We start from the raw sequence: 12,285 nt of genomic DNA, 5'->3' as shown, positions 1-12,285 counted from the left end.
GGACTATAAGTCACTCTTGGGGGATGAGAGAACTTTCTTCACAGTAAGGCTGGAGGTGAGTCAAGCCAAGAGGCATTAAGGGGTTCCATGGGAGGAATCAGTTTCCTGGCTATGTCAGAGCTGTAGTTGTGTATGGTGTGTGAGGGCACCATTCTCAGAGAATATGATGTGAATGGTGCCCCTTGGAATTGTACCAGCTGGGTGGCCCTGTGCCACACAGAAATACGGAATTGGCTCAGTGGGAGGACCTGGAGTATGTCTGAGCTTATGCATAAGTTGAGAGAGCCTGTAGCCATGCTTCGGTAATGTGGGAGAAAAGACCCTCACCCACATCCCCACTCCCTCCTCTACCCCTGCCAACCCCACTGCAGTCAGACTGGAGGAAGACAGAGAGCAAGACACTGGAACAAGCAGCAGGAGTGGAGCCTGGGATGCAAGGTCAGCACATAGCAAGCCCTTGCTTTGGAGCAGAGGCGGCCGGTTTCCAGGGCAGTGAGTATTTGAAGCAGTAGTTGTGACCTTCAGCTTCACTGGGGCAAGCATCACCTGTAAGCAACCAGGCATTGGGTGTGATTAATTAATATGTTTCTTTAGCATATGGGGTGAGGGAGGGACAGGGGCTAATTTGAGCAGTTAGGGACAAGGAGTCAACATCAGTGTGGAGTGGTAATGTTTGTACACCAAGCTGGTAGATAGACATCCTAGTTACATATGATTCTGTTGGTGTTGCCTATAGAGGAGAAAAAAGTGATCAAGTGGTTGTGGATTTTATGTTTGCTTATCTGTTTTTTTAAAAAAGGCTAATAATGAATTTTATCAAGATGTTGGATTCCTGCATGTTAGACATTGTAGTGGGTTGAATTTTGATCCCCAAAAAGATATGTCCTAAGTCTTAACCTCACAGTAGCTGTGAATGTGACCTTATATAGAGCCTTTGCAGATGTGTTAAGTTAAGCATCTCCAGATGAGCTCATTCTGGATTCAGTGTGGGCCCTAAATCCAATGACTGGTGGTATAAGAGAAAGGAGAGAGATACAGACCCAGAGACACACAGAGGGGAAGGCCATGAGAAGACGAGGCAGCTTTGGAGTTACGCAGCCACAGTCATGGGATGCCAGAAGCCCTGGAGGAGTCAAGGAAGGATGCTCCCCTAGAACCCTGGAAGGGACGGTGGCCCTGGTGACACTTTCTGGACATCTGGTCTCCAAAACTGAGAATAAATTTCTGTTGTTTTAAGCCACCCGATTTATGATCATCTGTTCTGGCAGTCCTAGGAATGTAATACAAGCATATTTAGTGTTTGCTGATATAAAAGTGAAGATTGATTTGTTATTTCATGCCCATGTTTCTAATTCAAAGTCCTAAAAACCTGGCTGAGAGCACGTGATGGATTTAGTGTTCTAGGCAGCAATTCTCAAACTTGAGTATGCATCAGAATCACCTGGGGGGCTCATTAAACTAGATTACTGGGCCCCACCCCGCCGAGTTTCTGATTCAAAGAGTCTAGAGTAGGGTCTGATAATGTCAATTTCTGAGAAGTTCCCAGGTGATGATGCTGTTAGTTTGGGACCACACTTTGAGAACCATTGAGCTAAGTTTGCAACCACCTCAAGCAAATGAGTGCTTCTAATTTTAGAAACTAAGCAGAAATTCTGGGAAAGGAATCCCTTCTGGGATAAGTGGATAATGAAAAGAATAAAATTTATTTTTGTTTAATTTGCTGTGGTTTGCAGGAGTTGAAGTTATAAATGAAACAGGTAAAAATTACCCTCTTATGAGCAGTATTGCCTCTTCTCCCCATCAAACCCCTGTTTTTTCCCCCTGACTGTAGACATGTCTATACACTGGTCTGGAGCTTCGTGAGCAGCCCTTTGGAGGTCCCTGGGAAGACCCTGGATCCATGCAGTAGTCTCACACTTGCTTAGAATTGCAGGATTATTTCTTACTACACTGAACCCCTCTTATATACCACTTCACATCACCTTGGCCCTACCTCTTACTGCACCTGCTAATATGCCCCTGAGGTCAACCCAGCCTTCAGTTTCATGTAGGTACAGCCTGACAATGCATTCTCTTGGGTCTTGGCCCGGGGCTACTTGCCTCTTGCTTCCTGTCCTGGGTCAGCTCTGACTCCTTGCACACTCAAGCCAAAGCATGGAATGCCCATGAGGCCATTCCTACCAGTAGGGAACTGAGCTGATACACCTTCAATTCCTGGATGAATTGTTCTGGATTCTCAGCTATATGCTTCTCAAAATGTTCTATGGGGTTATTTATTGCCCATCGATGTGTCCAACTAGGTAACAACTCTTAGTATACCTAGTCTTTTCTTCTTCCCTGTGAAGCTCATCCCCATCCCCATCCCCGACTCCTCCTCCCCAGAATCACTTCCCAAATAAACCTACTGGCACTCAAGCCTTTGTCTCATGCTCTGCTTCTTAGAGAACTCAGGGTAGGACACTGAATACACTGAGCTGCACCCAGTTCTTCCTTTCCCACTTTTGGGAGATTGGTGCAAATCTGAAGACTCAAGGTGCCTATGTGCATATGAAATTTGGAGTATCTACTGAAGGGAATGCTGGCGTGTGTTGGCTTCTATCTGACCCTAAGAAATGAAATTACCCATAAGTGATCCATGGAAGCGGGCAACAGGAGCTGAAATATACCCCCATCTGCCACCTGTCCTGGAGAAAGACCTTGGATTTCACTAACTGTTTTTTATCAGAGGGAAGCCCCTTACTCACTTAGGCAGATATCAAAAAGGTTTGGAGCTTATCTGTGCTCACAGGTAGCTAGCTATATCCCAAAAGTACATCTACAGCGTCTTTTTGTTTAAGAGGCAGATATTTACACAACACAGCTCAGGGTCTTTCTGGTTGACAGTGATGGTGACATCATCTGCACCTGCCTTTGCCCTATGCAGGAGAAACCATATGACTGCTTTGGTTTTTTTGCCTGTGAAACATCTAGAACTGTAAGCTCTATAAGCTAGTCCAGAGGTTCCCCAAAACTGCCCTATGGGAATAGATATTTCTCAAAAGAAGGCATACAAATGGCAAACAGGTATACGACAAGGCGCTCAACATCACTGATCATCAGAGAAATATAAATCAAAACTACAATGAGATATCTCACCCCCGTTAAAATGACTTTTATTCAAAAGTCAGGTAATAAAAAATGCTGATGAAAATGTGAAGAAACATGAACCCTCGTACACTGTTGGTGGGAATGTAAAGTGATACAACCACCATGGAGAACAGTTTGGAGGTTCCTCAAAATCAAAAACAGAGCTGCCATGTGATTCGACATTCCTGCTGCTGGGTATATGCCCAAAAGAAAGAAAATCAACATATCAAGGAGCTACATGCACTCCCATGTTTATTGCAGCACTGTTCATAATAGCCAAGAATTGAAAGCAACTGAAGTGTCCAACAGATAAATGGATAAAGAAAATGTGGTACATATACACAACAGAACATGATTCAGCCATAAAAAAATGAGATTGTCATTTGTAACAACATGGATGGAACTGGAGGTCATTATATTATGTGAAATAATCCACGTAAGGAAAGACAAACATCACATATTCTCACTTATTTGTGGGATCTAAAAATGGAAGCAATTAAATTCATGGAGATAGAGAATAGAAGGTTGGTTACCAGAGGCTGGGAAGGGTAGGGGGAGGGAGGTGGGGATGGTTAATGGGCACAAAAAAAAAAAAAAAAAAAAAAAAAAATAGACTGAATAAGACCTAGTATTTGATAGCACAACAGGGGGACTATAGTCAATAATAATTTAATTGTACATTATAAAATAAAAGTACAATTGGATTGTTTGTTACACAAAGGATAAATGCTTGAGGATGGGTACCCCATTCTCTATGATGTGATTATTTTACATTGCATACCTGTACTAAAATGTCTTCTGTACTCCATAAATATATATACCTACTATGTACCCACAAAAATCAAAAATTAAAAAAAAATTGTTTAACTGCTCTGTGGACTGACTACTTTAAAATCAGAGGGCTTTTTGTCTTTTTTAAAAAAATTGTGGTCAAATATACATAACATAAAATTTACCATTTTAACCATTATTAAGTGTGCCTACCATTTAGTGGCATTAAGTACTTTCACATTGTTGTATCACCACTGTCTATTTCCAAACCTATTTCTCACCCCAACAGAAGCTCTGTAACCATTAAGCAATAACTCCCTATTCCCCCCGGCCCCTGGTGACCTCTAATCCATTTTCTGTTGCCTTTTCTAGATACTGCATATAAGTGGAATCATATAGTAGTTGTCTTTTTGTGTCTTTGTTTCATTTAACAGAGTGTCTGCAAGGTTCATCTATGTCATAGCATATATCAGAACTTCATTCCTTTTTATGTCTGAATCATTCTCCATTGTATGGCTATATCACCAGATTGGTTATCTATATTCATCTACTGATGGAATCGGGGTTTTTTTCCCCTTTTGGGTGTGTGAATAATGCTGCTACAAACATGGATGTGCAAATATGTTTGAATCTTCGCTTTCAATACCTTTGGGTATATACCTAGAAATGGAATGGCTGAAACATTTGGTAATTCTGTTTCACTTTTGTGGAACTACCACACAGCTTCCACAGCAGCAATACCATTTTGCATGTCTATCAGCAATGCACAAAGGTTTCAATTTCTCCACATCCTCACCAATATTTGTGGTTTTCCCTTTAAAAAAAAAAAAACCATCTTAATGGCTTCTCCCACCTAATGGTAGTGAACTGGTATCTTACCGTGGTTTTGATTTGCCTGATGACTAACTTGGAAGCTTTTAAACAAATGCACATTTCTGAACTCTACCTCTGGAAATTTGGCTTGGCTCTGAGGTTGGCACTATGGACCTGGCTGGTATGGCCTCCCACCCAGGACAAAAATCTCTCTTTATAATTTCCCAAACTGCTAATCTGGTCTCTGCATACCTCTAATAATATTGGAACGTGGGGTTTTCTCAGGAAGCCCATTCTATTTTTACACAGTTTTAGTTATTTGTCTTCTAATCAGAACTTGTGTAATTTATAGCCACTGATACAGTCTTGTGTGGCATGTTTCATGTCTTAAGGGTTCCATTTCCTCACCTCTACTTCATCCAGCCCCTTCAGCCTATATCTGTTCCTCCTCAAGCTTTCTCAGCCATTCCCATAGCAAGACTGCATCTGGCGAGCTTCCTCTATACTCCCATAGCATCTTAAGCTTTCTCCATCATGGTGTTTCCACGTGTGTCGTAATTTCCTGTTTATTTCTCTGCCTCCCCTATGACACTGTGAGCTCCTTGAAAGCTCACAGCTGTCTACGACACTGTTCACTGACGTTTCCTCACTGCCCAGTGCATAAAGTGGGCCCTCAACAAATGGTGGTTGATGCATTTGTTGAAAAACACAAGTTCTGCACTAAATACATAAGAAAACACGTTGGATATTCTTCAGTGTGTAATAAATTATACTGTTAACATTAGGAGCTCCTCAATCAGCAAGAAAGAAAGAGCATTTACTAAAGCACAGTTTTCAAATTGGATGATAGAATCCTCAACCATTAAGAAATTGCATCTGTAAGCAGAGGGAGCTGAAAAGGCTGCCTACATCCTTTCTCTCTCCACTCTTCTCTACAACAGACTTCTTGCGAGCACATACAATATTTGTTCAACCTGGGCTTTCTGTGTACTAAAGAAAAAGTACCTTAGGGTGTATTTAAAGAACCACAGAGTTACATTTTTACTTGTGCATTTTACCTACAGCATTGGAAAAAGTAATTTTGCCTCAATTAGAGTAGGTCTTTTCAACTGCTGACATATGTTTACAGAGCATCTGGATATAATCTGATTAGCATCTGGTGTAAGTCTGTGAGATACTATCTATCTCCTGAGGTCTCCCTTGGAGAAGGAAAGGCATAAACGTGCACTCAGCTGGACCATCCCAGTGTTGACATCTGCTGTTGGGTCACACATCTGGGCCTCCCATCCTCCATCACTTTGCCAAAGTTCATCTGGACAAAGAGTATCACCCCCACACTCTCAAGGTCCCACTTTAATTGGAGCAGAAAACCAGCATCAGCACTCTGGCCAGTGAGAAAATCTTAACATTCTTCTCTCTTCTTTTCCCCTGCATATGTTAGAGCCAGCATGGAATGAATCACACACATCTAGAGAAGGAAAAGTATCAATAATTGATATGCCTCTCCCTGCTCAAGCTGCAAACATTGCCAGCTCTTTAGTTTATGTATTCTCCATTCACCTTCAGTTTGCATCCTCAGATAAAGTTACATGATAACATCTCTTGAGAATTCCCTTCCCATTTTTTTTCCTGCATTTTGGAGGCAAAGATTTAAAGGAAAATATTTTCATGAGGTTGTATTTGTTTATTTTTGTTTTTTAGAGCAATAGAGCTACATCCCAAGATGTAAACAAATGGGTACCCTCTCCCCCACCCAATGCTCAATTATTTATGCTTAATTAATGCACATAACTGAATTGAGGATAAAGGAGCAGGCACCTCACATTCATCACCCAGCATAGAACAGCTGAACTAGGGAAGCCTAGAAAGTTCATTCTGTATAAGAATAAAGGAGGAAAAAAAGGCAGGGGTATTTTTTAGGTATTGATAAGTGGTTAGTTGTGCAGGATCTGATACAATCCTAGATTCGTAAGTTTTTGTGCTGTGTTTGGGGAGAGAGGGCATCTCCCCAGAAGATGGATTTATATCCTCAGTTTAACTGAGTCTCATATACCCTTTACCTATTTAAGTACCATAGCACCAAACATACTACTTATTTTAGAGATTCAGGCAATAGGTATTCACTGAGTGCCTCTAATTTGTCAGGTACTAGATTGCATGCCAGGCATACCAAACAGTGCATCTGTCCTTACCCTAGATGGAGTCTAGTGAGGAAGACTGGCCACCAGAAGTGATCATACACATCAACGCAGTGTCCTGAACTGTGGGGGGGAGGTTGTTAGTGAGAATGTAGAGCCCAAGAAGAATTGGGGGAGGAGGTGCTCTGACTGAAATGGTGAGGAAGGGCCTCTCTGAGGATATGACATTTCAGATGACACCTGGCAGCATTTCAGCTAACACTTGGCAGTATCAGTCAGTTGGGGGCGGAGAGTTTAAGACAGAGGGAACAGCCTGTGCAAAGGACAAAAAGAACCTGACGTATTCAAAGAATTGAAGTAATGCCAGTGTAGGTGAAGCTAAGAACGAGAGCAAGAGGGATGGGACTTGGAGGAGGAAGGAGGTTGACAGTGCTAAGTCGCACAGGCATTCTAGGTCTTACTAAAATTTGTAGCCTCATCATAAAGACAATAAGAGCCATTAAAGATGTTTAAATTGGGAAACACAGCATAATTGATTTAGAAACAATGGTTGTTTGTAGAATGAATTGCAGGGGACAACAGTAAAAGCAGGGAAAGATTATACTTTCAGGAATCATTGCTATAGTTTGTTACTAGAGAAGTTTCTCTGAATGTGTAAAGCATGAAAAACCACGAGGAGACACAGTGTCTGCTCCTGACTGAAAAGCCAGCTCTTGGTGTTGCTCTGCTGCAACTGCTATTTGCCATTGATAACCATTCTTCTCTTCCTCTGGGAGAGTAAGAGGGAAAGACTGCAGTCTGAGTGGTTCCCGTATTTGTAAAAAAATAAAAACAGGAAAACAAGTCATGGAAGAGAATGCTAATTGCCCACCTAATAACCTTTCTCCCCTCTACACAGATCTCTGATTTTACTTCAGTTAATGATGTGATTATGTATCCCAAACTCCCTTGCAGCAAGGACTGGACAATGATATATAAGTAAGTGAAGTTCTTAGGTAGAGCTTCTGAAAGTCATCTGAGAGGGACTGCCTCATCTGGAAGGAGGCCCTTTCGCACTTCTCTTCCTTCCCCTAACCTGCTCCTTGGAGTGCAGATGTGATGGCTGGAGCTCTAGCAGCTGTCTTGTCTTATGCCATAATCAGAAGATATTATGATGGCTTGGACCACAGAGGTGGCAGATGGGATGGAATGAAATGATGAAGGAGTGGGAAGAGGAGGAGGGTATGTCTAGAAAGGCTTTTAGTAAGAGGTTGTGCTTATATTGCATTTTGAAGGACCAGAATGATTTGATCAAGTAAATAAACATTGGGGCCCAGTGCAGTGGCTCACACCTTTAATCCTAGCCCTTTGGGAGGCTGAGGTGGGTGAATGATGAGGTCAGGAGTTCAAGACCAGCCTGGTCAAGATGGTGAAACCCCACATCTCTACTAAAAATACAAAAATTAGCCAGGCATGGTGGTGGATGCCTGTAATCCCAGCTACTCAGGAGGCTGAGGCAGAGAATTTCTTGAACCCAGGAGGCAGAGGTCTCAGTGAGCTGAGATTGTACCACTGCACTCCAGCCTGGGCAACAGAGCAAGTCTCCATCAAAAAAAGAAAACACACACACACACGCGCACACATTGGAACAACTATTAATAGTTCTTGCTGTTTTTATGTATTTCTCTAGTTTTGTTTTTATTTCAACATATATGATAAATAAAACCAGATGTTGAAAATGATAACTCACAGTCATATCCAGCCCTGTGACATACTTTATTTGGACACCAGTTGGTTCTAAATTTTTTGAAATCCTTAAAATTTAAAATCAAAAAAGTTTACAAAAGTCTAGGACAGAGAAAATTCTGAAAACAGCAAGAGAAAAATATCAAGTCACACGTAAGGGAACTTCCATCAGAATAACAGTGGATTTCTCAGCAGAAACCTACAGATCAGGAGAGAATGTGATGAAAGAATGTGAGAAAGTGCTAAAAGAAAAAAAAAAAAACTGTCAGCCAAAAATAATATATGCAGCCAATCTATCATTCAAAAATAAAGGAGAAATAAAATCTTTCCTAGACAAGCTAAACCTGAGGAGATTCATTACTAGACTGGCCCTAAAAAAAAAAAAGTGCTTATTAAGGAAGCAAAAGAGCAATATCCACCATCATGAAGATACACAAAAATATAAACTCACTAGTAGAGCAGACATAGAAAGAGAAAGGATCCAAATGTTACCACTACCAAAAAATAAATAAATAAATAAAAACCCACCACAAGCAATGGCAAAGACGAGAGAAAGAAAGGAACAAAGGTTATACAAAACAACCAAAAAACAATTTTTTTAATGACAGGAATGAGTCCTCACCTATCATAAATAACCTGGAATGTAAACAGATTAAATTCTCCACTTAAATAATACAGACAGGTTTAATGGATTTTTTTAAATGTCCCAATTATATTCTGCTTACAAGAAACTCACTTCACCTCTAAAAACACATGGGATGAAAAAGATGTTCCATGCAAATGAAAATCAAAAGTGAACAGATACTGGATAAAACAGACTTTAAATCAAAAATGATAAAAAGAGACAAAGAAAGTCATTATATAATGATAAAGGGATAAATTCAACAGGAAAATATACCAATTATATATATGCACCCAGCACTAGGGTTCTCACATATATAGAGCAAATATTATTTGATCTAAAGGGAGAGAGAGACTCCAACACAATAGTTGGGAACTTTGATACCCCCTTCTCTGCACTGGACAGATCAGACAGAATATCAACAAAGAAACATTGAATTTAAATTGTACTTTAGACCAAATGGATCTAACAGATAATTATAGAACATTTTATCCAACAGCTACAGATTATACATTCTTCTCATCAGCATATGGAACATTCTCCAGGATAGATCATACATTAGACCACAAAACAAGTCTCAACAAATTTTAAAAACTCAAAATCATATCAAGTATCTTCCCAGACCACAATGGAATAAAACTAGAAATCAATACCAAGAGGAATTGTGAAAACTGCACACATACATGGAAATTAAATAACATGCTCCTAAATAACCATTGGGTCAATGAAGAAATTAAGAAAGAGAAAAAATACATAGAAACAAATAAAAATGGAAACACAGCATACCAAAACCTATGTGAGACAGCCAAAGCAGTGTTAAGGGGGAAGTTTATAGCAATAAATGCCTCCGTCAAGAAGGTAGAAACATTTCAAATAAACAACCTAATAATGCACCTCATGGAACTACAAAAGGAAGAATAAACAAAAACCAAAATTAGTAGAAAGAATAATAAAGATCAGAGCAAAACTAAAAGAAATAGAGACTAAAAATAAAATATGAAGGATCAACAAAATGAAAAGTTGGCTTTTTGAAAAGATAAACAATATCTATAAACCACTAGCTAGACTAACCAAGAAAAAAGACCCAAATGAACAAAATTGGAAATGGAAAAGGAGATGTTACAACTGATACTACGGAAATACAAAAGATAAGAAACTATAATGAACAACTATATACTAACAAATTGGAAAACCTAGAGGAAACATAAATTCCTGGACATGTACAATCTACTAAGAATGAACCAGAAAGAAATATAAAAACCTGAACAAACCCATAATGAGTACAGAGATTGACTCAGTATTAAAAAGTCTCCTAACAAAGAAAAACCCGGGACTGCATGGCTTCACTGCCAACTTCTACCAAACTTTCAAAGAAGGACTCACACCAATTCTCCTCAAACTATTAAAAAAAATAGGAACATGTTCCTAAGACCAAAGCCCAAGTGAGTTTTCCCCAAGACCCAAGTTGCAAGACAAAAGCTGAAAATCTGATATATTTCAGTAATAAATTAGCAATCAAAAAGAAATACATATTTTAAAAATTGATATGATGAAACAGTCCCATTCCATCATCCTGAAACCTACTTTTCTTCCTTTGTACTCTATTAAATCAAATGTCACTGCAATCATCTTGATGGCTTTCATGTATCTTTTGCTTGATTGTCTATGCATAATGCTTTGTTAAAATCCTCCCTTTGGTTTTCTCTTCTTCCCTCTCCCCTCTCTGCTTCTCTTTTTTTTTTCTTTCATTCCCAGTGAGCAGAGATGTACACCCAAATATCTAAGTTTCTCTGAAATTCCTTATGTACCCATTGAAGCTACCGATCCATCATAGTTCTATGTTACTGGCCCCATGTCTTTCTCACCCCTCAGAAGCCCACACAGATCTAGGGCTCAGTGAGTTGGGGCACACCTTCAGAGGTCACTCAGGATGTCTGGGCTAGCTGAGTCAGGCAAGAGCATTGGAACCACCCAGGCAGCTCTGAACTCCAGGGAGAGTCATCCTGCAGCTGCCCTCAGCAGTCTGTTCCAAGATCTGTCCGCACCAACAGTCAGGAAGTTTTCTTAACAACTCACCTAAGACATACCATCCAGATTTGGCAAGGACAGTGGCCATTCATGCTGGCCTCTCCCAGTCTTCTTTTCCAGATATGAAAAGCTTGGACTTCCCCATGCACACACAACCTCCACTCTGCTCCTCCAGGGAGTGAGAAATTTGGCTCAGGAATTAACTCAGGACTCCCAGCTTCAGCGGGCCATCTGGAGTGACTGCTGCCTCCAAATTATGTTCACGTCCACGGATAACCAAATGGATTATCTCCAGGAATCATCTTCTTAGTGAGAAGAGAGGAGGCGGAGAAAATATCACGTTCATTTCTTGCCTAGAAAAGACCGCTGACATCAGCTATTTGCCCTTTTTGGCAATAATATTTGGTTGCTGCTCCATAATACAAAGTCCAAATCAGGCTTATTAGTGTCAAATTAAAAGGCCCTGAAGGGCAGCCAGGTTTTCCAGAACTGGCACTCGTTGCAGCCTGGCACAGTGATAGAGCGGACAGGCCCTAGCTTGGGAGAAGTCAGCAAGGGTTTAGAGTACCCGGAATGCCTCACTGGCCCATTAACCACTGCAGGTATAATTAAGACGCATGTCCCTCCATTTCTGGATGCCATCCCTTTGTTGACAAGTTGCTCAGAGAATGAAAGCTAATGTTTACCAATTAGCCCAAGCAAAACATTGTCAGGGAGGCAAATCTGGGACAAACACAATGTCTTGCTGGTCTCCCTTAGTACATCATAAAATCGATGTCAGTACATACAGCTGGTAAGAATCTCTGTCCATAAACTCAGGGCACACAACCCTTCTTTATGTTTCCTTTAATCAGTGGTTCTCAGTCAAGTGCAATTTTACCATGGGACATTTGTCAATGTCTGGAGACATTTTTGGTTGTCACAACTGGGAAGGGGATGCTACTAGCATCTAGTGAGCAGAGGCCAGGGATGCTGCTAAGCATCCTACAGTGCACAAGCCAGCCCACCAAACAAAGAGTTATCCAAAATGTCCATAGTGCCAAGGTTGAGAAACCCTGCCTT

The 12,285-nt window shown here is 40.6% G+C and overlaps 2 protein-coding genes and 1 non-coding gene across 3 annotated transcripts in view; all 3 read left to right on the top strand.

Moving 5' to 3' along the window:
• The window catches only part of THOC7 (THO complex subunit 7), a 738,093-nt gene that overhangs the window by 491,254 nt on the left and 234,554 nt on the right, over positions 1-12,285 (top strand). The window lies entirely within an intron of this gene.
• Positions 1-12,285, top strand: part of PSMD6 (proteasome 26S subunit, non-ATPase 6) — a 1,096,682-nt gene that overhangs the window by 1,027,503 nt on the left and 56,894 nt on the right. The gene's annotated exons all lie outside the window — the stretch shown is intronic.
• On the top strand, positions 7,443-7,655 carry LOC126949587 (small nucleolar RNA U3). Its single transcript, XR_007723854.1, has one exon. It is a non-coding gene; the product is annotated as a small nucleolar RNA U3 (small nucleolar RNA).

This window comes from Macaca thibetana, chromosome 2 (assembly GCF_024542745.1).
Source record: "Macaca thibetana thibetana isolate TM-01 chromosome 2, ASM2454274v1, whole genome shotgun sequence".
Taxonomy (NCBI): domain Eukaryota; kingdom Metazoa; phylum Chordata; class Mammalia; order Primates; family Cercopithecidae; genus Macaca; species Macaca thibetana.
Note: the sequence above shows the minus strand (reverse complement) of the source record. Positions and strands in the feature narration are given on the sequence as shown.